Source organism: Crinia signifera, chromosome 6 (genome assembly GCF_055691185.1).
Source record: "Crinia signifera chromosome 6, ASM5569118v1, whole genome shotgun sequence".
NCBI classification, from domain to species: Eukaryota; Metazoa; Chordata; class Amphibia; order Anura; family Myobatrachidae; genus Crinia; species Crinia signifera.
The window spans coordinates 206,502,437-206,526,402 of NC_139222.1; the positions used below are offsets into that span (position 1 = coordinate 206,502,437).

General features: G+C 36.8%; 27 non-coding genes across 27 annotated transcripts; all 27 read left to right on the plus strand.

Moving 5' to 3' along the window:
- The first annotated feature begins 89 nt into the window (after positions 1–89).
- On the plus strand, positions 90–171 carry TRNAL-UAG (transfer RNA leucine (anticodon UAG)). The gene has a single exon. It is a non-coding gene; the product is annotated as a tRNA-Leu (tRNA).
- Positions 172–2,865: 2,694 nt separating this feature from the next.
- On the plus strand, positions 2,866–2,947 carry TRNAL-AAG (transfer RNA leucine (anticodon AAG)). The gene has a single exon. It is a non-coding gene; the product is annotated as a tRNA-Leu (tRNA).
- Positions 2,948–3,569: 622 nt separating this feature from the next.
- Positions 3,570–3,651, plus strand: TRNAL-AAG (transfer RNA leucine (anticodon AAG)). The gene has a single exon. It is a non-coding gene; the product is annotated as a tRNA-Leu (tRNA).
- Positions 3,652–4,274: 623 nt separating this feature from the next.
- Positions 4,275–4,356, plus strand: TRNAL-AAG (transfer RNA leucine (anticodon AAG)). The gene has a single exon. It is a non-coding gene; the product is annotated as a tRNA-Leu (tRNA).
- A 417-nt stretch (positions 4,357–4,773) lies between these two features.
- Positions 4,774–4,855, plus strand: TRNAL-UAG (transfer RNA leucine (anticodon UAG)). Its single transcript has one exon. It is a non-coding gene; the product is annotated as a tRNA-Leu (tRNA).
- A 737-nt stretch (positions 4,856–5,592) lies between these two features.
- TRNAL-AAG (transfer RNA leucine (anticodon AAG)) lies at positions 5,593–5,674 on the plus strand. Its single transcript has one exon. It is a non-coding gene; the product is annotated as a tRNA-Leu (tRNA).
- A 417-nt stretch (positions 5,675–6,091) lies between these two features.
- TRNAL-UAG (transfer RNA leucine (anticodon UAG)) lies at positions 6,092–6,173 on the plus strand. Its single transcript has one exon. It is a non-coding gene; the product is annotated as a tRNA-Leu (tRNA).
- Positions 6,174–8,867: 2,694 nt separating this feature from the next.
- On the plus strand, positions 8,868–8,949 carry TRNAL-AAG (transfer RNA leucine (anticodon AAG)). Its single transcript has one exon. It is a non-coding gene; the product is annotated as a tRNA-Leu (tRNA).
- A 622-nt stretch (positions 8,950–9,571) lies between these two features.
- TRNAL-AAG (transfer RNA leucine (anticodon AAG)) lies at positions 9,572–9,653 on the plus strand. Its single transcript has one exon. It is a non-coding gene; the product is annotated as a tRNA-Leu (tRNA).
- A 417-nt stretch (positions 9,654–10,070) lies between these two features.
- TRNAL-UAG (transfer RNA leucine (anticodon UAG)) lies at positions 10,071–10,152 on the plus strand. Its single transcript has one exon. It is a non-coding gene; the product is annotated as a tRNA-Leu (tRNA).
- A 737-nt stretch (positions 10,153–10,889) lies between these two features.
- TRNAL-AAG (transfer RNA leucine (anticodon AAG)) lies at positions 10,890–10,971 on the plus strand. The gene has a single exon. It is a non-coding gene; the product is annotated as a tRNA-Leu (tRNA).
- A 417-nt stretch (positions 10,972–11,388) lies between these two features.
- TRNAL-UAG (transfer RNA leucine (anticodon UAG)) lies at positions 11,389–11,470 on the plus strand. The gene has a single exon. It is a non-coding gene; the product is annotated as a tRNA-Leu (tRNA).
- Positions 11,471–12,218: 748 nt separating this feature from the next.
- On the plus strand, positions 12,219–12,300 carry TRNAL-AAG (transfer RNA leucine (anticodon AAG)). The gene has a single exon. It is a non-coding gene; the product is annotated as a tRNA-Leu (tRNA).
- Positions 12,301–12,922: 622 nt separating this feature from the next.
- On the plus strand, positions 12,923–13,004 carry TRNAL-AAG (transfer RNA leucine (anticodon AAG)). The gene has a single exon. It is a non-coding gene; the product is annotated as a tRNA-Leu (tRNA).
- A 417-nt stretch (positions 13,005–13,421) lies between these two features.
- Positions 13,422–13,503, plus strand: TRNAL-UAG (transfer RNA leucine (anticodon UAG)). The gene has a single exon. It is a non-coding gene; the product is annotated as a tRNA-Leu (tRNA).
- A 748-nt stretch (positions 13,504–14,251) lies between these two features.
- On the plus strand, positions 14,252–14,333 carry TRNAL-AAG (transfer RNA leucine (anticodon AAG)). The gene has a single exon. It is a non-coding gene; the product is annotated as a tRNA-Leu (tRNA).
- A 622-nt stretch (positions 14,334–14,955) lies between these two features.
- On the plus strand, positions 14,956–15,037 carry TRNAL-AAG (transfer RNA leucine (anticodon AAG)). The gene has a single exon. It is a non-coding gene; the product is annotated as a tRNA-Leu (tRNA).
- Positions 15,038–15,459: 422 nt separating this feature from the next.
- TRNAL-AAG (transfer RNA leucine (anticodon AAG)) lies at positions 15,460–15,541 on the plus strand. The gene has a single exon. It is a non-coding gene; the product is annotated as a tRNA-Leu (tRNA).
- A 1,236-nt stretch (positions 15,542–16,777) lies between these two features.
- On the plus strand, positions 16,778–16,859 carry TRNAL-AAG (transfer RNA leucine (anticodon AAG)). Its single transcript has one exon. It is a non-coding gene; the product is annotated as a tRNA-Leu (tRNA).
- A 622-nt stretch (positions 16,860–17,481) lies between these two features.
- On the plus strand, positions 17,482–17,563 carry TRNAL-AAG (transfer RNA leucine (anticodon AAG)). The gene has a single exon. It is a non-coding gene; the product is annotated as a tRNA-Leu (tRNA).
- Positions 17,564–18,185: 622 nt separating this feature from the next.
- TRNAL-AAG (transfer RNA leucine (anticodon AAG)) lies at positions 18,186–18,267 on the plus strand. Its single transcript has one exon. It is a non-coding gene; the product is annotated as a tRNA-Leu (tRNA).
- A 422-nt stretch (positions 18,268–18,689) lies between these two features.
- Positions 18,690–18,771, plus strand: TRNAL-UAG (transfer RNA leucine (anticodon UAG)). Its single transcript has one exon. It is a non-coding gene; the product is annotated as a tRNA-Leu (tRNA).
- Positions 18,772–19,508: 737 nt separating this feature from the next.
- TRNAL-AAG (transfer RNA leucine (anticodon AAG)) lies at positions 19,509–19,590 on the plus strand. The gene has a single exon. It is a non-coding gene; the product is annotated as a tRNA-Leu (tRNA).
- A 1,266-nt stretch (positions 19,591–20,856) lies between these two features.
- TRNAL-AAG (transfer RNA leucine (anticodon AAG)) lies at positions 20,857–20,938 on the plus strand. The gene has a single exon. It is a non-coding gene; the product is annotated as a tRNA-Leu (tRNA).
- A 622-nt stretch (positions 20,939–21,560) lies between these two features.
- On the plus strand, positions 21,561–21,642 carry TRNAL-AAG (transfer RNA leucine (anticodon AAG)). The gene has a single exon. It is a non-coding gene; the product is annotated as a tRNA-Leu (tRNA).
- Positions 21,643–22,673: 1,031 nt separating this feature from the next.
- TRNAL-UAG (transfer RNA leucine (anticodon UAG)) lies at positions 22,674–22,755 on the plus strand. Its single transcript has one exon. It is a non-coding gene; the product is annotated as a tRNA-Leu (tRNA).
- A 737-nt stretch (positions 22,756–23,492) lies between these two features.
- TRNAL-AAG (transfer RNA leucine (anticodon AAG)) lies at positions 23,493–23,574 on the plus strand. The gene has a single exon. It is a non-coding gene; the product is annotated as a tRNA-Leu (tRNA).
- The last annotated feature ends 392 nt before the right edge of the window (positions 23,575–23,966 follow it).

The window sequence follows — 23,966 nt, forward strand, 5'->3', positions numbered from 1 at the left end:
TACGTATTTCTTTAATACAACAACAACATTTTCTGTAATTCTAGTTCTAGATTCCAGACTGTGAGAAACTATGAGTTACCTTTAAGTGTGGTAGCATGGCCGAGCGGTCTAAGGTGCTGGATTTAGGCTCCAGTCTCTTCGGAGGCGTGGGTTCAAATCCCACTGCTGCCATAATTATCTTCCAAAAACAAAATCAGTTATTTTCTCTTAAAGTTCAAATTCTATCTGGTGTATGATAGTTGCTGGGACAATTCAACAACAGAGTTCAAAAACGTTTATCATATTTACTAGATACTTTTCAAAAATATTTCTAAAGACTGTAGAGACATAAAAATTAACTTGAAGTGATTACAATTGGATGCATTGGGCATCCTGGCATTCGGGAAGCTGCAAGTCAGGAAACTGATAGCAGAATCCCAAACACTTGTAAAACGACTGATTTTGGAACTCTGTCCTATATGTAGGGGATGTTATGGTGGGGTAATGGTTAGGCACTAAGGTGGTGGGGTAATGGTTAGGCACTAAGAAGGGAGGTTAAGAGTTTGGAACTATAGTAGTATGTTTAAGGTTATGATGCAGATAGGAAGGGTCATGGTAAGATACTAAGAGGTTTTGGGGTTAGGCATGGAAGAAAAAGAATTAAGGATAGGCTGCAGGTATGTTCAGTGTTAAAGTTAGGGGCTCGATGTTGAAAGCTAGAAGGCTTACCTAGCAAGTGTCTGAATTGTGAGCATTGAGATGTCCCTAATATTGCAATGACCACCAGAAACACAAGCCCCAGTATCACGTACCTAACCCTAACCATATGTGAATGCTCTAATAAATCTCAATATGTTTTGTTACTTCATATAAAGTGAACAAAACACATTTAAATAATCATTTGATAGATTTTTGAGCCACATGAACATTGCACCCATGAGGTAGCATGGCCGAGCGGTCTAAGGCGCTGGATTAAGGCTCCAGTCTCTTCGGAGGCATGGGTTCAAATCCCACTGCTGCCACATTTATTATTGATATATATATTGTTAGAGGTTGATGTTTTCATTGTTCTATCCACAAGAATGCAATTCAATTAAAAAGTAAGTGTTCATCATCACATTGTTATAACAGCTAATTTCTTTCTTTGCTAACTTCCCAAAGCTGCCATATAAATTTTCCAAAGAAAATGTCAGTGATTGGTTTCAAAGTGGTAAACTCGACTAAAATGCAAATTAATTAAAAATTAACCATTTCTCATCTAGATTGCATGGCAACCAATATTCTTTTTAAAAAAAATCTTTTTTCACTTATGTTAAGAGCATCTAAAATGCTTAACATAAAACATATTTAAGGAAGGAAAAGAATTAAGGATAGGCTGCAGGTATGTTCAGTGTTAGAGTTAGGAGCTCGATGTTGAAAGTTAGAAGGCTTGCCTAGCAAGTGTCAGTATTGTGAGCATTGAGATGTCCCTAATATTGCAATGACCACCAGAAACCCAAGCCCCAGTATCACGTACCTAACCCTAACCATATGTGAATGCTCTAATACAGGCATGTCCAACCTGCGGCCCTCCAGATGTGCTAAAACTACACATCCCAGAATGCCTTGCCACAATTTGGCTATTAGGGAATGCTAGAATGATGGCAATGCATGCTGGGATGTGTAGTTTTAGCACATCTGGAGGGCCGCAGGTTGGACATGCCTGCTCTAATAAATCTCAATATGTTTTGTTACTTCATGTAAAGTGAACAAAACACATTTAAATAATCATTTGATAGATTTTTGAGCCACATGAACACTGCACCCATGAGGTAGCATGGCCGAGCGGTCTAAGGCGCTGGATTAAGGCTCCAGTCTCTTCGGAGGCGTGGGTTCAAACAGCTAATTTCTTTCTTTGCTAACTTCCCAAAGCTGCCATATAAATTTTCCAAAGAAAATGTCAGTGATTGGTTTCAAAGTGGTAAACTCGACTAAAATGCAAATTAATTAAAAATTAACCATTTCTCATCTAGATTGCATGGCAACCAATATTCTTTTTAAAAAAAATCTTTTCTCACTTATGTTAAGAGCATCTAAAATGCTTAACATAAAACATATTTTTACGTATTTCTTTAATACAACAAATCCCACTGCTGCCATAATTATCTTCCAAAAACAAAATCAGTTATTTTCTCTTAAAGTTCAAATTCTATCTGGTGTATGATAGTTGCTGGGACAATTCAACAACAGAGTTCAAAAACGTTTATCATATTTACTAGATACTTTTCAAAAATATTTCTAAAGACTGTAGAGACATAAAAATTAACTTGAAGTGATTACAATTGGATGCATTGGGCATCCTGGCATTCGGGAAGCTGCAAGTCAGGAAACTGATAGCAGAATCCCAAACACTTGTAAAACGACTGATTTTGGAACTCTGTCCTATATGTAGGGGATGTTATGGTGGGGTAATGGTTAGGCACTAAGGTGGTGGGGTAATGGTTAGGCACTAAGAAGGGAGGTTAAGAGTTTGGAACTATAGTAGTATGTTTAAGGTTATGATGCAGATAGGAAGGGTCATGGTAAGATACTAAGAGGTTTTGGGGTTAGGCATGGAAGAAAAAGAATTAAGGATAGGCTGCAGGTATGTTCAGTGTTAAAGTTAGGGGCTCAATGTTGAAAGCTAGAAGGCTTACCTAGCAAGTGTCTGAATTGTGAGCATTGAGATGTCCCTAATATTGCAATGACCACCAGAAACACAAGCCCCAGTATCACGTACCTAACCCTAACCATATGTGAATGCTCTAATAAATCTCAATATGTTTTGTTACTTCATATAAAGTGAACAAAACACATTTAAATAATCATTTGATAGATTTTTGAGCCACATGAACATTGCACCCATGAGGTAGCATGGTCGAGCGGTCTAAGGCGCTGGATTAAGGCTCCAGTCTCTTCGGAGGCGTGGGTTCAAATCCCACTGCTGCCACATTTATTATTGATATATATATTGTTAGAGGTTGATGTTTTCATTGTTCTATCCACAAGAATGCAATTCAATTAAAAAGTAAGTGTTCATCATCACATTGTTATAACAGCTAATTTCTTTCTTTGCTAACTTCCCAAAGCTGCCATATAAATTTTCCAAAGAAAATGTCAGTGATTGGTTTCAAAGTGGTAAACTCGACTAAAATGCAAATTAATTAAAAATTAACCATTTCTCATCTAGATTGCATGGCAACCAATATTCTTTTTAAAAAAAATCTTTTCTCACTTATGTTAAGAGCATCTAAAATGCTTAACATAAAACATATTTAAGGAAGGAAAAGAATTAAGGATAGGCTGCAGGTATGTTCAGTGTTAGAGTTAGGAGCTCGATGTTGAAAGTTAGAAGGCTTGCCTAGCAAGTGTCAGTATTGTGAGCATTGAGATGTCCCTAATATTGCAATGACCACCAGAAACCCAAGCCCCAGTATCACGTACCTAACCCTAACCATATGTGAATGCTCTAATAAATCTCAATATGTTTTGTTACTTCATATAAAGTGAACAAAACACATTTAAATAATCATTTGATAGATTTTTGAGCCACATGAACACTGCACCCATGAGGTAGCATGGCCGAGCGGTCTAAGGCGCTGGATTAAGGCTCCAGTCTCTTCGGAGGCGTGGGTTCAAATCCCACTGCTGCCACATTTATTATTGATATATATATTGTTAGAGGTTGATGTTTTCATTGTTCTATCCACAAGAATGCAATTCAATTAAAAAGTAAGTGTTCATCATCACATTGTTATAACAGCTAATTTCTTTCTTTGCTAACTTCCCAAAGCTGCCATATAAATTTTCCAAAGAAAATGTCAGTGATTGGTTTCAAAGTGGTAAACTCGACTAAAATGCAAATTAATTAAAAATTAACCATTTCTCATCTAGATTGCATGGCAACCAATATTCTTTTTAAAAAAAAATCTTTTCTCACTTATGTTAAAAGCATCTAAAATGCTTAAAATAAAACATATTTAAGGAAGGAAAAGAATTAAGGATAGGCTGCAGGTATGTTCAGTGTTAGAGTTAGGAGCTCGATGTTGAAAGTTAGAAGGCTTGCCTAGCAAGTGTCAGTATTGTGAGCATTGAGATGTCCCTAATATTGCAATGACCACCAGAAACCCAAGCCCCAGTATCACGTACCTAACCCTAACCATATGTGAATGCTCTAATAAATCTCAATATGTTTTGTTACTTCATATAAAGTGAACAAAACACATTTAAATAATCATTTGATAGATTTTTGAGCCACATGAACACTGCACCCATGAGGTAGCATGGCCGAGCGGTCTAAGGCGCTGGATTAAGGCTCCAGTCTCTTCGGAGGCGTGGGTTCAAATCCCACTGCTGCCACATTTATTATTGATATATATATTGTTAGAGGTTGATGTTTTCATTGTTCTATCCACAAGAATGCAATTCAATTAAAAAGTAAGTGTTCATCATCACATTGTTATAACAGCAAATTTCTTTCTTTGCTAACTTCCCAAAGCTGCCATATAAATTTTCCAAAGAAAATGTCAGTGATTGGTTTCAAAGTGGTAAACTCGACTAAAATGCAAATTAATTAAAAATTAACCATTTCTCATCTAGATTGCATGGCAACCAATATTCTTTTTAAAAAAAATCTTTTCTCACTTATGTTAAGAGCATCTAAAATGCTTAACATAAAACATATTTTTACGTATTTCTTTAATACAACAACAACATTTTCTGTAATTCTAGTTCTAGATTCCAGACTGTGAGAAACTATGAGTTACCTTTAAGTGTGGTAGCATGGCCGAGCGGTCTAAGGCGCTGGATTTAGGCTCCAGTCTCTTCGGAGGCGTGGGTTCAAATCCCACTGCTGCCATAATTATCTTCCAAAAACAAAATCAGTTATTTTCTCTTAAAGTTCAAATTCTATCTGGTGTATGATAGTTGCTGGGACAATTCAACAACAGAGTTCAAAAACGTTTATCATATTTACTAGATACTTTTAAAAAATATTTCTAAAGACTGTAGAGACATAAAAATTAACTTGAAGTGATTACAATTGGATGCATTGGGCATCCTGGCATTCGGGAAACTGCAAGTCAGGAAACTGATAGCAGAATCCCAAACACTTGTAAAACGACTGATTTTGGAACTCTGTCCTATGTGTAGGGGATGTTATGGTTCAATGGCAGGGGGTGGGGTAATGGTTAGGCACTAAGAAGGGAGGTTAAGAGTTTGAAACTATAGGAGTATGTTTAAGGTTATGATGCAGATAGGAAGGGTCATGGTAAGATACTAAGAGGTTTTGGGGTTAGGCATTGGAAGGAAAAGAATTAAGGATAGGCTGCAGGTATGTTCAGTGTTAGAGTTAGGAGCTCGATGTTGAAAGTTAGAAGGCTTGCCTAGCAAGTGTCAGTATTGTGAGCATTGAGATGTCCCTAATATTGCAATGACCACCAGAAACCCAAGCCCCAGTATCACGTACCTAACCCTAACCATATGTGAATGCTCTAATAAATCTCAATATGTTTTGTTACTTCATATAAAGTGAACAAAACACATTTAAATAATCATTTGATAGATTTTTGAGCCACATGAACACTGCACCCATGAGGTAGCATGGCCGAGCGGTCTAAGGCGCTGGATTAAGGCTCCAGTCTCTTCGGAGGCGTGGGTTCAAATCCCACTGCTGCCACATTTATTATTGATATATATATTGTTAGAGGTTGATGTTTTCATTGTTCTATCCACAAGAATGCAATTCAATTAAAAAGTAAGTGTTCATCATCACATTGTTATAACAGCTAATTTCTTTCTTTGCTAACTTCCCAAAGCTGCCATATAAATTTTCCAAAGAAAATGTCAGTGATTGGTTTCAAAGTGGTAAACTCGACTAAAATGCAAATTAATTAAAAATTAACCATTTCTCATCTAGATTGCATGGCAACCAATATTCTTTTTAAAAAAAATCTTTTCTCACTTATGTTAAGAGCATCTAAAATGCTTAACATAAAACATATTTTTACGTATTTCTTTAATACAACAACAACATTTTCTGTAATTCTAGTTCTAGATTCCAGACTGTGAGAAACTATGAGTTACCTTTAAGTGTGGTAGCATGGCCGAGCGGTCTAAGGCGCTGGATTTAGGCTCCAGTCTCTTCGGAGGCGTGGGTTCAAATCCCACTGCTGCCATAATTATCTTCCAAAAACAAAATCAGTTATTTTCTCTTAAAGTTCAAATTCTATCTGGTGTATGATAGTTGCTGGGACAATTCAACAACAGAGTTCAAAAACGTTTATCATATTTACTAGATACTTTTCAAAAATATTTCTAAAGACTGTAGAGACATAAAAATTAACTTGAAGTGATTACAATTGGATGCATTGGGCATCCTGGCATTCGGGAAGCTGCAAGTCAGGAAACTGATAGCAGAATCCCAAACACTTGTAAAACGACTGATTTTGGAACTCTGTCCTATATGTAGGGGATGTTATGGTGGGGTAATGGTTAGGCACTAAGGTGGTGGGGTAATGGTTAGGCACTAAGAAGGGAGGTTAAGAGTTTGGAACTATAGTAGTATGTTTAAGGTTATGATGCAGATAGGAAGGGTCATGGTAAGATACTAAGAGGTTTTGGGGTTAGGCATGGAAGAAAAAGAATTAAGGATAGGCTGCAGGTATGTTCAGTGTTAAAGTTAGGGGCTCGATGTTGAAAGCTAGAAGGCTTACCTAGCAAGTGTCTGAATTGTGAGCATTGAGATGTCCCTAATATTGCAATGACCACCAGAAACACAAGCCCCAGTATCACGTACCTAACCCTAACCATATGTGAATGCTCTAATAAATCTCAATATGTTTTGTTACTTCATATAAAGTGAACAAAACACATTTAAATAATCATTTGATAGATTTTTGAGCCACATGAACATTGCACCCATGAGGTAGCATGGCCGAGCGGTCTAAGGCGCTGGATTAAGGCTCCAGTCTCTTCGGAGGCATGGGTTCAAATCCCACTGCTGCCACATTTATTATTGATATATATATTGTTAGAGGTTGATGTTTTCATTGTTCTATCCACAAGAATGCAATTCAATTAAAAAGTAAGTGTTCATCATCACATTGTTATAACAGCTAATTTCTTTCTTTGCTAACTTCCCAAAGCTGCCATATAAATTTTCCAAAGAAAATGTCAGTGATTGGTTTCAAAGTGGTAAACTCGACTAAAATGCAAATTAATTAAAAATTAACCATTTCTCATCTAGATTGCATGGCAACCAATATTCTTTTTAAAAAAAATCTTTTTTCACTTATGTTAAGAGCATCTAAAATGCTTAACATAAAACATATTTAAGGAAGGAAAAGAATTAAGGATAGGCTGCAGGTATGTTCAGTGTTAGAGTTAGGAGCTCGATGTTGAAAGTTAGAAGGCTTGCCTAGCAAGTGTCAGTATTGTGAGCATTGAGATGTCCCTAATATTGCAATGACCACCAGAAACCCAAGCCCCAGTATCACGTACCTAACCCTAACCATATGTGAATGCTCTAATACAGGCATGTCCAACCTGCGGCCCTCCAGATGTGCTAAAACTACACATCCCAGAATGCCTTGCCACAATTTGGCTATTAGGGAATGCTAGAATGATGGCAATGCATGCTGGGATGTGTAGTTTTAGCACATCTGGAGGGCCGCAGGTTGGACATGCCTGCTCTAATAAATCTCAATATGTTTTGTTACTTCATGTAAAGTGAACAAAACACATTTAAATAATCATTTGATAGATTTTTGAGCCACATGAACACTGCACCCATGAGGTAGCATGGCCGAGCGGTCTAAGGCGCTGGATTAAGGCTCCAGTCTCTTCGGAGGCGTGGGTTCAAACAGCTAATTTCTTTCTTTGCTAACTTCCCAAAGCTGCCATATAAATTTTCCAAAGAAAATGTCAGTGATTGGTTTCAAAGTGGTAAACTCGACTAAAATGCAAATTAATTAAAAATTAACCATTTCTCATCTAGATTGCATGGCAACCAATATTCTTTTTAAAAAAAATCTTTTCTCACTTATGTTAAGAGCATCTAAAATGCTTAACATAAAACATATTTTTACGTATTTCTTTAATACAACAAATCCCACTGCTGCCATAATTATCTTCCAAAAACAAAATCAGTTATTTTCTCTTAAAGTTCAAATTCTATCTGGTGTATGATAGTTGCTGGGACAATTCAACAACAGAGTTCAAAAACGTTTATCATATTTACTAGATACTTTTCAAAAATATTTCTAAAGACTGTAGAGACATAAAAATTAACTTGAAGTGATTACAATTGGATGCATTGGGCATCCTGGCATTCGGGAAGCTGCAAGTCAGGAAACTGATAGCAGAATCCCAAACACTTGTAAAACGACTGATTTTGGAACTCTGTCCTATATGTAGGGGATGTTATGGTGGGGTAATGGTTAGGCACTAAGGTGGTGGGGTAATGGTTAGGCACTAAGAAGGGAGGTTAAGAGTTTGGAACTATAGTAGTATGTTTAAGGTTATGATGCAGATAGGAAGGGTCATGGTAAGATACTAAGAGGTTTTGGGGTTAGGCATGGAAGAAAAAGAATTAAGGATAGGCTGCAGGTATGTTCAGTGTTAAAGTTAGGGGCTCGATGTTGAAAGCTAGAAGGCTTACCTAGCAAGTGTCTGAATTGTGAGCATTGAGATGTCCCTAATATTGCAATGACCACCAGAAACACAAGCCCCAGTATCACGTACCTAACCCTAACCATATGTGAATGCTCTAATAAATCTCAATATGTTTTGTTACTTCATATAAAGTGAACAAAACACATTTAAATAATCATTTGATAGATTTTTGAGCCACATGAACATTGCACCCATGAGGTAGCATGGTCGAGCGGTCTAAGGCGCTGGATTAAGGCTCCAGTCTCTTCGGAGGCGTGGGTTCAAATCCCACTGCTGCCACATTTATTATTGATATATATATTGTTAGAGGTTGATGTTTTCATTGTTCTATCCACAAGAATGCAATTCAATTAAAAAGTAAGTGTTCATCATCACATTGTTATAACAGCTAATTTCTTTCTTTGCTAACTTCCCAAAGCTGCCATATAAATTTTCCAAAGAAAATGTCAGTGATTGGTTTCAAAGTGGTAAACTCGACTAAAATGCAAATTAATTAAAAATTAACCATTTCTCATCTAGATTGCATGGCAACCAATATTCTTTTTAAAAAAAATCTTTTCTCACTTATGTTAAGAGCATCTAAAATGCTTAACATAAAACATATTTAAGGAAGGAAAAGAATTAAGGATAGGCTGCAGGTATGTTCAGTGTTAGAGTTAGGAGCTCGATGTTGAAAGTTAGAAGGCTTGCCTAGCAAGTGTCAGTATTGTGAGCATTGAGATGTCCCTAATATTGCAATGACCACCAGAAACCCAAGCCCCAGTATCACGTACCTAACCCTAACCATATGTGAATGCTCTAATAAATCTCAATATGTTTTGTTACTTCATATAAAGTGAACAAAACACATTTAAATAATCATTTGATAGATTTTTGAGCCACATGAACACTGCACCCATGAGGTAGCATGGCCGAGCGGTCTAAGGCGCTGGATTAAGGCTCCAGTCTCTTCGGAGGCGTGGGTTCAAATCCCACTGCTGCCACATTTATTATTGATATATATATTGTTAGAGGTTGATGTTTTCATTGTTCTATCCACAAGAATGCAATTCAATTAAAAAGTAAGTGTTCATCATCACATTGTTATAACAGCTAATTTCTTTCTTTGCTAACTTCCCAAAGCTGCCATATAAATTTTCCAAAGAAAATGTCAGTGATTGGTTTCAAAGTGGTAAACTCGACTAAAATGCAAATTAATTAAAAATTAACCATTTCTCATCTAGATTGCATGGCAACCAATATTCTTTTTAAAAAAAATCTTTTCTCACTTATGTTAAGAGCATCTAAAATGCTTTACATAAAACATATTTTTACGTATTTCTTTAATACAACAACAACATTTTCTGTAATTCTAGTTCTAGATTCCAGACTGTGAGAAACTATGAGTTACCTTTAAGTGTGGTAGCATGGCCGAGCGGTCTAAGGCGCTGGATTTAGGCTCCAGTCTCTTCGGAGGCGTGGGTTCAAATCCCACTGCTGCCATAATTATCTTCCAAAAACAAAATCAGTTATTTTCTCTTAAAGTTCAAATTCTATCTGGTGTATGATAGTTGCTGGGACAATTCAACAACAGAGTTCAAAAACGTTTATCATATTTACTAGATACTTTTAAAAAATATTTCTAAAGACTGTAGAGACATAAAAATTAACTTGAAGTGATTACAATTGGATGCATTGGGCATCCTGGCATTCGGGAAACTGCAAGTCAGGAAACTGATAGCAGAATCCCAAACACTTGTAAAACGACTGATTTTGGAACTCTGTCCTATGTGTAGGGGATGTTATGGTTCAATGGCAGGGGGTGGGGTAATGGTTAGGCACTAAGAAGGGAGGTTAAGAGTTTGAAACTATAGGAGTATGTTTAAGGTTATGATGCAGATAGGAAGGGTCATGGTAAGATACTAAGAGGTTTTGGGGTTAGGCATTGGAAGGAAAAGAATTAAGGATAGGCTGCAGGTATGTTCAGTGTTAGAGTTAGGAGCTCGATGTTGAAAGTTAGAAGGCTTGCCTAGCAAGTGTCAGTATTGTGAGCATTGAGATGTCCCTAATATTGCAATGACCACCAGAAACCCAAGCCCCAGTATCACGTACCTAACCCTAACCATATGTGAATGCTCTAATAAATCTCAATATGTTTTGTTACTTCATATAAAGTGAACAAAACACATTTAAATAATCATTTGATAGATTTTTGAGCCACATGAACACTGCACCCATGAGGTAGCATGGCCGAGCGGTCTAAGGCGCTGGATTAAGGCTCCAGTCTCTTCGGAGGCGTGGGTTCAAATCCCACTGCTGCCACATTTATTATTGATATATATATTGTTAGAGGTTGATGTTTTCATTGTTCTATCCACAAGAATGCAATTCAATTAAAAAGTAAGTGTTCATCATCACATTGTTATAACAGCTAATTTCTTTCTTTGCTAACTTCCCAAAGCTGCCATATAAATTTTCCAAAGAAAATGTCAGTGATTGGTTTCAAAGTGGTAAACTCGACTAAAATGCAAATTAATTAAAAATTAACCATTTCTCATCTAGATTGCATGGCAACCAATATTCTTTTTAAAAAAAATCTTTTCTCACTTATGTTAAGAGCATCTAAAATGCTTAACATAAAACATATTTTTACGTATTTCTTTAATACAACAACAACATTTTCTGTAATTCTAGTTCTAGATTCCAGACTGTGAGAAACTATGAATTACCTTTAAGTGTGGTAGCATGGCCGAGCGGTCTAAGGCGCTGGATTTAGGCTCCAGTCTCTTCGGAGGCGTGGGTTCAAATCCCACTGCTGCCATAATTATCTTCCAAAAACAAAATCAGTTATTTTCTCTTAAAGTTCAAATTCTATCTGGTGTATGATAGTTGCTGGGACAATTCAACAACAGAGTTCAAAAACGTTTATCATATTTACTAGATACTTTTCAAAAATATTTCTAAAGACTGTAGAGACATAAAAATTAACTTGAAGTGATTACAATTGGATGCATTGGGCATCCTGGCATTCGGGAAGCTGCAAGTCAGGAAACTGATAGCAGAATCCCAAACACTTGTAAAACGACTGATTTTGGAACTCTGTCCTATATGTAGGGGATGTTATGGTGGGGTAATGGTTAGGCACTAAGGTGGTGGGGTAATGGTTAGGCACTAAGAAGGGAGGTTAAGAGTTTGGAACTATAGTAGTATGTTTAAGGTTATGATGCAGATAGGAAGGGTCATGGTAAGATACTAAGAGGTTTTGGGGTTAGGCATGGAAGAAAAAGAATTAAGGATAGGCTGCAGGTATGTTCAGTGTTAAAGTTAGGGGCTCGATGTTGAAAGCTAGAAGGCTTACCTAGCAAGTGTCTGAATTGTGAGCATTGAGATGTCCCTAATATTGCAATGACCACCAGAAACACAAGCCCCAGTATCACGTACCTAACCCTAACCATATGTGAATGCTCTAATAAATCTCAATATGTTTTGTTACTTCATATAAAGTGAACAAAACACATTTAAATAATCATTTGATAGATTTTTGAGCCACATGAACATTGCACCCATGAGGTAGCATGGTCGAGCGGTCTAAGGCGCTGGATTAAGGCTCCAGTCTCTTCGGAGGCGTGGGTTCAAATCCCACTGCTGCCACATTTATTATTGATATATATATTGTTAGAGGTTGATGTTTTCATTGTTCTATCCACAAGAATGCAATTCAATTAAAAAGTAAGTGTTCATCATCACATTGTTATAACAGCTAATTTCTTTCTTTGCTAACTTCCCAAAGCTGCCATATAAATTTTCCAAAGAAAATGTCAGTGATTGGTTTCAAAGTGGTAAACTCGACTAAAATGCAAATTAATTAAAAATTAACCATTTCTCATCTAGATTGCATGGCAACCAATATTCTTTTTAAAAAAAATCTTTTCTCACTTATGTTAAGAGCATCTAAAATGCTTAACATAAAACATATTTAAGGAAGGAAAAGAATTAAGGATAGGCTGCAGGTATGTTCAGTGTTAGAGTTAGGAGCTCGATGTTGAAAGTTAGAAGGCTTGCCTAGCAAGTGTCAGTATTGTGAGCATTGAGATGTCCCTAATATTGCAATGACCACCAGAAACCCAAGCCCCAGTATCACGTACCTAACCCTAACCATATGTGAATGCTCTAATAAATCTCAATATGTTTTGTTACTTCATATAAAGTGAACAAAACACATTTAAATAATCATTTGATAGATTTTTGAGCCACATGAACACTGCACCCATGAGGTAGCATGGCCGAGCGGTCTAAGGCGCTGGATTAAGGCTCCAGTCTCTTCGGAGGCGTGGGTTCAAATCCCATTGCTGCCACATTTATTATTGATATATATATTGTTAGAGGTTGATGTTTTCATTGTTCTATCCACAAGAATGCAATTCAATTAAAAAGTAAGTGTTCATCATCACATTGTTATAACAGCTAATTTCTTTCTTTGCTAACTTCCCAAAGCTGCCATATAAATTTTCCAAAGAAAATGTCAGTGATTGGTTTCAAAGTGGTAAACTCGACTAAAATGCAAATTAATTAAAAATTAACCATTTCTCATCTAGATTGCATGGCAACCAATATTCTTTTTAAAAAAAATCTTTTCTCACTTATGTTAAGAGCATCTAAAATGCTTAACATAAAACATATTTTTACGTATTTCTTTAATACAACAACAACATTTTCTGTAATTCTAGTTCTAGATTCCAGACTGTGAGAAACTATGAGTTACCTTTAAGTGTGGTAGCATGGCCGAGCGGTCTAAGGCGCTGAATTTAGGCTCCAGTCTCTTCGGAGGCGTGGGTTCAAATCCCACTGCTGCCATAATTATCTTCCAAAAACAAAATCAGTTATTTTCTCTTAAAGTTCAAATTCTATCTGGTGTATGATAGTTGCTGGGACAATTCAACAACAGAGTTCAAAAACGTTTATCATATTTACTAGATACTTTTCAAAAATATTTCTAAAGACTGTAGAGACATAAAAATTAACTTGAAGTGATTACAATTGGATGCATTGGGCATCCTGGCATTCGGGAAGCTGCAAGTCAGGAAACTGATAGCAGAATCCCAAACACTTGTAAAACGACTGATTTTGGAACTCTGTCCTATATGTAGGGGATGTTATGGTGGGGTAATGGTTAGGCACTAAGGTGGTGGGGTAATGGTTAGGCACTAAGAAGGGAGGTTAAGAGTTTGGAACTATAGTAGTATGTTTAAGGTTATGATGCAGATAGGAAGGGTCATGGTAAGATACTAAAAAGTTTTGGGGTTAGGCATGGAAGAAAAAGAATTAAGGATAGGCTGCAGGTATGTTCAGTGTTAGAGTTAGGAGCTCGATGTTAAAAGTTAGAAGGCTTGCCTAGCAAGTGTCAGTATTGTGAGCATTGAGATGTCCCTAATATTGCAATGACCACCAGAAACCCAAGCCCCAGTATCACGTACCTAACCCTAACCATATGTGAATGCTCTAATAAATCTCAATATGTTTTGTTACTTCATATAAAGTGAACAAAACACATTTAAATAATCATTTGATAGATTTTTGAGCCACATGAACACTGCACCCATGAGGTAGCATGGCCGAGCGGTCTAAGGCGCTGGATTAAGGCTCCAGTCTCTTCGGAGGCGTGGGTTCAAATCCCACTGCTGCCACATTTATTATTGATATATATATTGTTAGAGGTTGATGTTTTCATTGTTCTATCCACAAGAATGCAATTCAATTAAAAAGTAAGTGTTCATCATCACATTGTTATAACAGCTAATTTCTTTCTTTGCTAACTTCCCAAAGCTGCCATATAAATTTTCCAAAGAAAATGTCAGTGATTGGTTTCAAAGTGGTAAACTCGACTAAAATGCAAATTAATTAAAAATTAACCATTTCTCATCTAGATTGCATGGCAACCAATATTCATTTTAAAAAAAATCTTTTCTCACTTATGTTAAGAGCATCTAAAATGCTTAACATAAAACATATTTAAGGAAGGAAAAGAATTAAGGATAGGCTGCAGGTATGTTCAGTGTTAGAGTTAGGAGCTCGATGTTGAAAGTTAGAAGGCTTGCCTAGCAAGTGTCAGTATTGTGAGCATTGAGATGTCCCTAATATTGCAATGACCACCAGAAACCCAAGCCCCAGTATCACGTACCTAACCCTAACCATATGTGAATGCTCTAATAAATCTCAATATGTTTTGTTACTTCATATAAAGTGAACAAAACACATTTAAATAATCATTTGATAGATTTTTGAGCCACATGAACACTGCACCCATGAGGTAGCATGGCCGAGCGGTCTAAGGCGCTGGATTAAGGCTCCAGTCTCTTCGGAGGCGTGGGTTCAAATCCCACTGCTGCCACATTTATTATTGATATATATATTGTTAGAGGTTGATGTTTTCATTGTTCTATCCACAAGAATGCAATTCAATTAAAAAGTAAGTGTTCATCATCACATTGTTATAACAGCTCATTTCTTTCTTTGCTAACTTCCCAAAGCTGCCATATAAATTTTCCAAAGAAAATGTCAGTGATTGGTTTCAAAGTGGTAAACTCGACTAAAATGCAAATTAATTAAAAATTAACCATTTCTCATCTAGATTGCATGGCAACCAATATTCTTTTTAAAAAAAATCTTTTCTCACTTATGTTAATCTATGAGCATCTAAAATGCTTAACATAAAACATATTTTTACGTATTTCTTTAATACAACAACAACATTTTCTGTAATTCTAGTTCTAGATTCCAGACTGTGAGAAACTATGAGTTACCTTTAAGTGTGGTAGCATGGCCGAGCGGTCTAAGGCGCTGGATTAAGGCTCCAGTCTCTTCGGAGGCGTGGGTTCAAATCCCACTGCTGCCACATTTATTATTGATATATATATTGTTAGAGGTTGATGTTTTCATTGTTCTATCCAAAAGAATGTAATTCAATTAAAAAGTAAGTGTTCATCATCACATTGTTATAACAGCTAATTTCTTTCTTTGCTAACTTCCCAAAGCTGCCATATAAATTTTCCAAAGAAAATGTCAGTAATTGGTTTCAAAGTGGTAAACTCGACTAAAATGCAAATTAATTAAAAATTAACCATTTCTCATCTAGATTGCATGGCAACCAATATTCTTTTTAAAAAAAATCTTTTCTCACTTATGTTAAGAGCATCTAAAATGCTTAACATAAAACATATTTTGACGTATTTCTTTAATACAACAACAACATTTTCTGTAATTCTAGTTCTAGATTCCAGACTGTGAGAAACTATGAGTTACCTTTTAGTGTGGTAGCATGGCCGAGCGGTCTAAGGCGCTGGATTTAGGCTCCAGACTCTTCGGAGGCGTGGGTTCAAATTCCACTGCTGCCATAATTATCTTCCAAAAACAAAATCAGTTATTTTCTCTTAAAGTTCAAATTCTATCTGGTGTATGATAGTTGCTGGGACAATTCAACAACAGAGTTCAAAAACGTTTATCATATTTACTAGATACTTTTCAAAAATATTTCTAAAGACTGTAGAGACATAAAAATTAACTTGAAGTGATTACAATTGGATGCATTGGGCATCCTGGCATTCGGGAAGCTGCAAGTCAGGAAACTGATAGCAGAATCCCAAACACTTGTAAAACGACTGATTTTGGAACTCTGTCCTATGTGTAGGGGATGTTATGGTTCAATGGCAGGGGGTGGGGTAATGGTTAGGCACTAAGAAGGGAGGTTAAGAGTTTGAAACTATAGGAGTATGTTTAAGGTTATGATGCAGATAGGAAGGGTCATGGTAAGATACTAAGAGGTTTTGGGGTTAGGCATTGGAAGGAAAAGAATTAAGGATAGGCTGCAGGTATGTTCAGTGTTAGAGTTAGGAGCTCGATGTTGAAAGTTAGAAGGCTTGCCTAGCAAGTGTCAGTATTGTGAGCATTGAGATGTCCCTAATATTGCAATGACCACCAGAAACCCAAGCCCCAGTATCACGTACCTAACCCTAACCATATGTGAATGCTCTAATAAATCTCAATATGTTTTGTTACTTCATATAAAGTGAACAAAACACATTTAAATAATCATTTGATAGATTTTTGAGCCACATGAACACTGCACCCATGAGGTAGCATGGCCGAGCGGTCTAAGGCGCTGGATTAAGGCTCCAGTCTCTTCGGAGGCGTGGGTTCAAATCCCATTGCTGCCACATTTATTATTGATATATATATTGTTAGAGGTTGATGTTTTCATTGTTCTATCCACAAGAATGCAATTCAATTAAAAAGTAAGTGTTCATCATCACATTGTTATAACAGCTAATTTCTTTCTTTGCTAACTTCCCAAAGCTGCCATATAAATTTTCCAAAGAAAATGTCAGTGATTGGTTTCAAAGTGGTAAACTCGACTAAAATGCAAATTAATTAAAAATTAACCATTTCTCATCTAGATTGCATGGCAACCAATATTCTTTTTAAAAAAAATCTTTTCTCACTTATGTTAAGAGCATCTAAAATGCTTAACATAAAACATATTTAAGGAAGGAAAAGAATTAAGGATAGGCTGCAGGTATGTTCAGTGTTAGAGTTAGGAGCTCGATGTTAAAAGTTAGAAGGCTTGCCTAGCAAGTGTCAGTATTGTGAGCATTGAGATGTCCCTAATATTGCAATGACCACCAGAAACCCAAGCCCCAGTATCACGTACCTAACCCTAACCATATGTGAATGCTCTAATAAATCTCAATATGTTTTGTTACTTCATATAAAGTGAACAAAACACATTTAAATAATCATTTGATAGATTTTTGAGCCACATGAACACTGCACCCATGAGGTAGCATGGCCGAGCGGTCTAAGGCGCTGGATTAAGGCTCCAGTCTCTTCGGAGGCGTGGGTTCAAATCCCACTGCTGCCACATTTATTATTGATATATATATTGTTAGAGGTTGATGTTTTCATTGTTCTATCCACAAGAATGCAATTCAATTAAAAAGTAAGTGTTCATCATCACATTGTTATAACAGCTAATTTCTTTCTTTGCTAACTTCCCAAAGCTGCCATATAAATTTTCCAAAGAAAATGTCAGTGATTGGTTTCAAAGTGGTAAACTCGACTAAAATGCAAATTAATTAAAAATTAACCATTTCTCATCTAGATTGCATGGCAACCAATATTCATTTTAAAAAAAATCTTTTCTCACTTATGTTAAGAGCATCTAAAATGCTTAACATAAAACATATTTAAGGAAGGAAAAGAATTAAGGATAGGCTGCAGGTATGTTCAGTGTTAGAGTTAGGAGCTCGATGTTGAAAGTTAGAAGGCTTGCCTAGCAAGTGTCAGTATTGTGAGCATTGAGATGTCCCTAATATTGCAATGACCACCAGAAACCCAAGCCCCAGTATCACGTACCTAACCCTAACCATATGTGAATGCTCTAATAAATCTCAATATGTTTTGTTACTTCATATAAAGTGAACAAAACACATTTAAATAATCATTTGATAGATTTTTGAGCCACATGAACACTGCACCCATGAGGTAGCATGGCCGAGCGGTCTAAGGCGCTGGATTAAGGCTCCAGTCTCTTCGGAGGCGTGGGTTCAAATCCCACTGCTGCCACATTTATTATTGATATATATATTGTTAGAGGTTGATGTTTTCATTGTTCTATCCACAAGAATGCAATTCAATTAAAAAGTAAGTGTTCATCATCACATTGTTATAACAGCTCATTTCTTTCTTTGCTAACTTCCCAAAGCTGCCATATAAATTTTCCAAAGAAAATGTCAGTGATTGGTTTCAAAGTGGTAAACTCGACTAAAATGCAAATTAATTAAAAATTAACCATTTCTCATCTAGATTGCATGGCAACCAATATTCTTTTTAAAAAAAATCTTTTCTCACTTATGTTAATCTATGAGCATCTAAAATGCTTAACATAAAACATATTTTTACGTATTTCTTTAATACAACAACAACATTTTCTGTAATTCTAGTTCTAGATTCCAGACTGTGAGAAACTATGAGTTACCTTTAAGTGTGGTAGCATGGCCGAGCGGTCTAAGGCGCTGGATTTAGGCTTCAGTCTCTTCGGAGGCGTGGGTTCAAATCCCACTGCTGCCATAATTATCTTCCAAAAACAAAATCAGTTATTTTCTCTTAAAGTTCAAATTCTATCTGGTGTATGATAGTTGCTGGGACAATTCAACAACAGAGTTCAAAAACGTTTATCATATTTACTAGATACTTTTCAAAAATATTTCTAAAGACTGTAGAGACATAAAAATTAACTTGAAGTGATTACAATTGGATGCATTGGGCATCCTGGCATTCGGGAAGCTGCAAGTCAGGAAACTGATAGCAGAATCCCAAACACTTGTAAAACGACTGATTTTGGAACTCTGTCCTATGTGTAGGGGATGTTATGGTTCAATGGCAGGGGGTGGGGTAATGGTTAGGCACTAAGAAGGGAGGTTAAGAGTTTGAAACTATAGGAGTATGTTTAAGGTTATGATGCAGATAGGAAGGGTCATGGTAAGATACTAAGAGGTTTTGGGGTTAGGCATTGGAAGGAAAAGAATTAAGGATAGGCTGCAGGTATGTTCAGTGTTAGAGTTAGGAGCTCGATGTTGAAAGTTAGAAGGCTTGCCTAGCAAGTGTCAGTATTGTGAGCATTGAGATGTCCCTAATATTGCAATGACCACCAGAAACCCAAGCCCCAGTATCACGTACCTAACCCTAACCATATGTGAATGCTCTAATAAATCTCAATATGTTTTGTTACTTCATATAAAGTGAACAAAACACATTTAAATAATCATTTGATAGATTTTTGAGCCACATGAACACTGCACCCATGAGGTAGCATGGCCGAGCGGTCTAAGGCGCTGGATTAAGGCTCCAGTCTCTTCGGAGGCGTGGGTTCAAATCCCACTGCTGTCACATTTATTATTGATATATATATATTGTTAGAGGTTGATGTTTTCATTGTTCTATCCACAAGAATGCAATTCAATTAAAAAGTAAGTGTTCATCATCACATTGTTATAACAGCTAATTTCTTTCTTTGCTAACTTCCCAAAGCTGCCATATAAATTTTCCAAAGAAAATGTCAGTGATTGGTTTCAAAGTGGTAAACTCGACTAAAATGCAAATTAATTAAAAATTAACCATTTCTCATCTAGATTGCATGGCAACCAATATTCTTTTTAAAAAAAATCTTTTCTCACTTATGTTAAGAGCATCTAAAATGCTTAACATAAAACATATTTTTACGTATTTCTTTAATACAACAACAACAACATTTTCTGTAATTCTAGTTCTAGATTCCAGACTGTGAGAAACTATGAGTTACCTTTAAGTGTGGTAGCATGGCCGAGGTAGCATGGCCGAGCGGTCTAAGGCGCTGTATTTAGGCTCCAGTCTCTTCGGAGGCGTGGGTTCAAATCCCACTGCTGCAGTAATTATCTTCCAAAAACAAAATCAGTTATTTTCTCTTAAAGTTCAAATTCTATCTGGTGTATGATAGTTGCTGGGACAATTCAACAACAGAGTTCAAAAACGTTTATCATATTTACTAGATACTTTTCAAAAATATTTCTAAAGACTGTAGAGACATAAAAATTAACTTGAAGTGATTACAATTGGATGCATTGGGCATCCTGGCATTCGGGAAGCTGCAAGTCAGGAAACTGATAGCAGAATCCCAAACACTTGTAAAACGACTGATTTTGGAACTCTGTCCTATATGTAGGGGATGTTATGGTGGGGTAATGGTTAGGCACTAAGGTGGTGGGGTAATGGTTAGGCACTAAGAAGGGAGGTTAAGAGTTTGGAACTATAGTAGTATGTTTAAGGTTATGATGCAGATAGGAAGGGTCATGGTAAGATACTAAGAGGTTTTGGGGTTAGGCATGGAAGAAAAAGAATTAAGGATAGGCTGCAGGTATGTTCAGTGTTAAAGTTAGGGGCTCGATGTTGAAAGTTAGAAGGCTTACCTAGCAAGTGTCTGAATTGTGAGCATTGAGATGTCCCTAATATTGCAATGACCACCAGAAACACAAGCCCCAGTATCACGTACCTAACCCTAACCATATGTGAATGCTCTAATAAATCTCAATATGTTTTGTTACTTCATATAAAGTGAACAAAACACATTTAAATAATCATTTGATAGATTTTTGAGCCACATGAACATTGCACCCATGAGGTAGCATGGCCGAGCGGTCTAAGGCGCTGGATTAAGGCTCCAGTCTCTTCGGAGGCGTGGGTTCAAATCCCACTGCTGCCACATTTATTATTGATATATATATTGTTAGAGGTTGATGTTTTCATTGTTCTATCCACAAGAATGCAATTCAATTAAAAAGTAAGTGTTCATCATCACATTGTTATAACAGCTAATTTCTTTCTTTGCTAACTTCCCAAAGCTGCCATATAAATTTTCCAAAGAAAATGTCAGTGATTGGTTTCAAAGTGGTAAACTCGACTAAAATGCAAATTAATTAAAAATTAACCATTTCTCATCTAGATTGCATGGCAACCAATATTCTTTTTAAAAAAAATCTTTTCTCACTTATGTTAAGAGCATCTAAAATGCTTAACATAAAACATATTTAAGTAAGGAAAAGAATTAAGGATAGGCTGCAGGTATGTTCAGTGTTAGAGTTAGGAGCTCGATGTTGAAAGTTAGAAGGCTTGCCTAGCAAGTGTCAGTATTGTGAGCATTGAGATGTCCCTAATATTGCAATGACCACCAGAAACCCAAGCCCCAGTATCACATACCTAACCCTAACCATATGTGAATGCTCTAATAAATCTCAATATGTTTTGTTACTTCATATAAAGTGAACAAAACACATTTAAATAATCATTTGATAGATTTTTGAGCCACATGAACACTGCACCCATGAGGTAGCATGGCCGAGCGGTCTAAGGCGCTGGATTAAGGCTCCAGTCTCTTCGGAGGCGTGGGTTCAAATCCCACTGCTGCCACATTTATTATTGATATATATATTGTTAGAGGTTGATGTTTTCATTGTTCTATCCACAAGAATGCAATTCAATTAAAAAGTAAGTGTTCATCATCACATTGTTATAACAGCTAATTTCTTTCTTTGCTAACTTCCCAAAGCTGCCATATAAATTTTCCAAAGAAAATGTCAGTGATTGGTTTCAAAGTGGTAAACTCGACTAAAATGCAAATTAATTGAAAAATTAACCATTTCTCATCTAGATTGCATGGCAACCAATATTCTTTTTAAAAAAAATCTTTTCTCACTTATGTTAAGAGCATCTAAAATGCTTAACATAAAACATATTTTTACGTATTTCTTTAATACAACAACAACATTTTCGGTACTTATGTAGTATCTGGGCTGCCGATTTTTTGATTGTATGCCTTAAGTTAAGGCATACAATCAGATGCGATGCGATGCGATATCGCATCGCATCGCATCGCATCCGATATCGGATGCGATGACCCGATTTTTCCATAGGAATCAATGTTAAAATGATTCCTATGGAAAAATGGGTCCTTTTCATACCCCTACTATCCAAGTGGGCATGGAGTTGGATATAAACCTGTGGCGAGCGTAGCGAGCCACCGAGCCCGAAGCGTGGCGAGCGAAGCGAGCCCCGCGAAGGGGACGGTATTCGTCCCCTCGCGGGGCTCGCTTCGCTCGCCACGCTTCGGGCTCGGTGGCTCGCTACGCTCGCCACAGGTTTATATCCAACTCCATGCCCACTTGGATAGTAGGGGTATGAAAAGGACCCATTTTTCCCATTGAATTCCATGTTAAAATGGACTCAGTCCATTTTAACATTGATTCCTATGGAAAAATCGGGTCATCGCATCGCATCGCATCGCATCGCATCGAATCGCATGGTCGCATGCGATGCGATGCGATCTCCCGATCCGACCCGATTTAGAAATCGGCAGCCCAGATACTACATAAGTACCACATTTTCTGTAATTCTAGTTCTAGATTCCAGACTGTGAGAAACTATGAGTTACCTTTAAGTGTGGTAGCATGGCCGAGCGGTCTAAGGCGCTGGATTTAGGCTCCAGTCTCTTCGGAGGCGTGGGTTCAAATCCCACTGCTGCCATAATTATCTTCCAAAAACAAAATCAGTTATTTTCTCTTAAAGTTCAAATTCTATCTGGTGTATGATAGTTGCTGGGACAATTCAACAACAGAGTTCAAAAACGTTTATCATATTTACTAGATACTTTTCAAAAATATTTCTAAAGACTGTAGAGACATAAAAATTAACTTGAAGTGATTACAATTGGATGCATTGGGCATCCTGGCATTCGGGAAGCTGCAAGTCAGGAAACTGATAGCAGAATCCCAAACACTTGTAAAACGACTGATTTTGGAACTCTGTCCTATGTGTAGGGGATGTTATGGTTCAATGGCAGGGGGTGGGGTAATGGTTAGGCACTAAGAAGGGAGGTTAAGAGTTTGAAACTATAGGAGTATGTTTAAGGTTATGATGCAGATAGGAAGGGTAATGGTAAGATACTAAGAGGTTTTGGGGTTAGGCATTGGAAGGAAAAGAATTAAGGATAGGCTGCAGGTATGTTCAGTGTTAGAGTTAGGAGCTCGATGTTGAAAGTTAGAAGGCTTGCCTAGCAAGTGTCAGTATTGTGAGCATTGAGATGTCCCTAATATTGCAATGACCACCAGAAACCCAAGCCCCAGTATCACGTACCTAACCCTAACCATATGTGAATGCTCTAATAAATCTCAATATGTTTTGTTACTTCATATAAAGTGAACAAAACACATTTAAATAATCATTTGATAGATTTTTGAGCCACATGAACACTGCACCCATGAGGTAGCATGGCCGAGCGGTCTAAGGCGCTGGATTAAGGCTCCAGTCTCTTCGGAGGCGTGGGTTCAAATCCCATTGCTGCCACATTTATTATTGATATATATATTGTTAGAGGTTGATGTTTTCATTGTTCTATCCACAAGAATGCAATTCAATTAAAAAGTAAGTGTTCATCATCACATTGTTATAACAGCTAATTTCTTTCTTTGCTAACTTCCCAAAGCTGCCATATAAATTTTCCAAAGAAAATGTCAGTGATTGGTTTCAAAGTGGTAAACTCGACTAAAATGCAAATTAATTAAAAATTAACCATTTCTCATCTAGATTGCATGGCAACCAATATTCTTTTTAAAAAAAATCTTTTCTCACTTATGTTAAGAGCATCTAAAATGCTTAACATAAAACATATTTAAGGAAGGAAAAGAATTAAGGATAGGCTGCAGGTATGTTCAGTGTTAGAGTTAGGAGCTCGATGT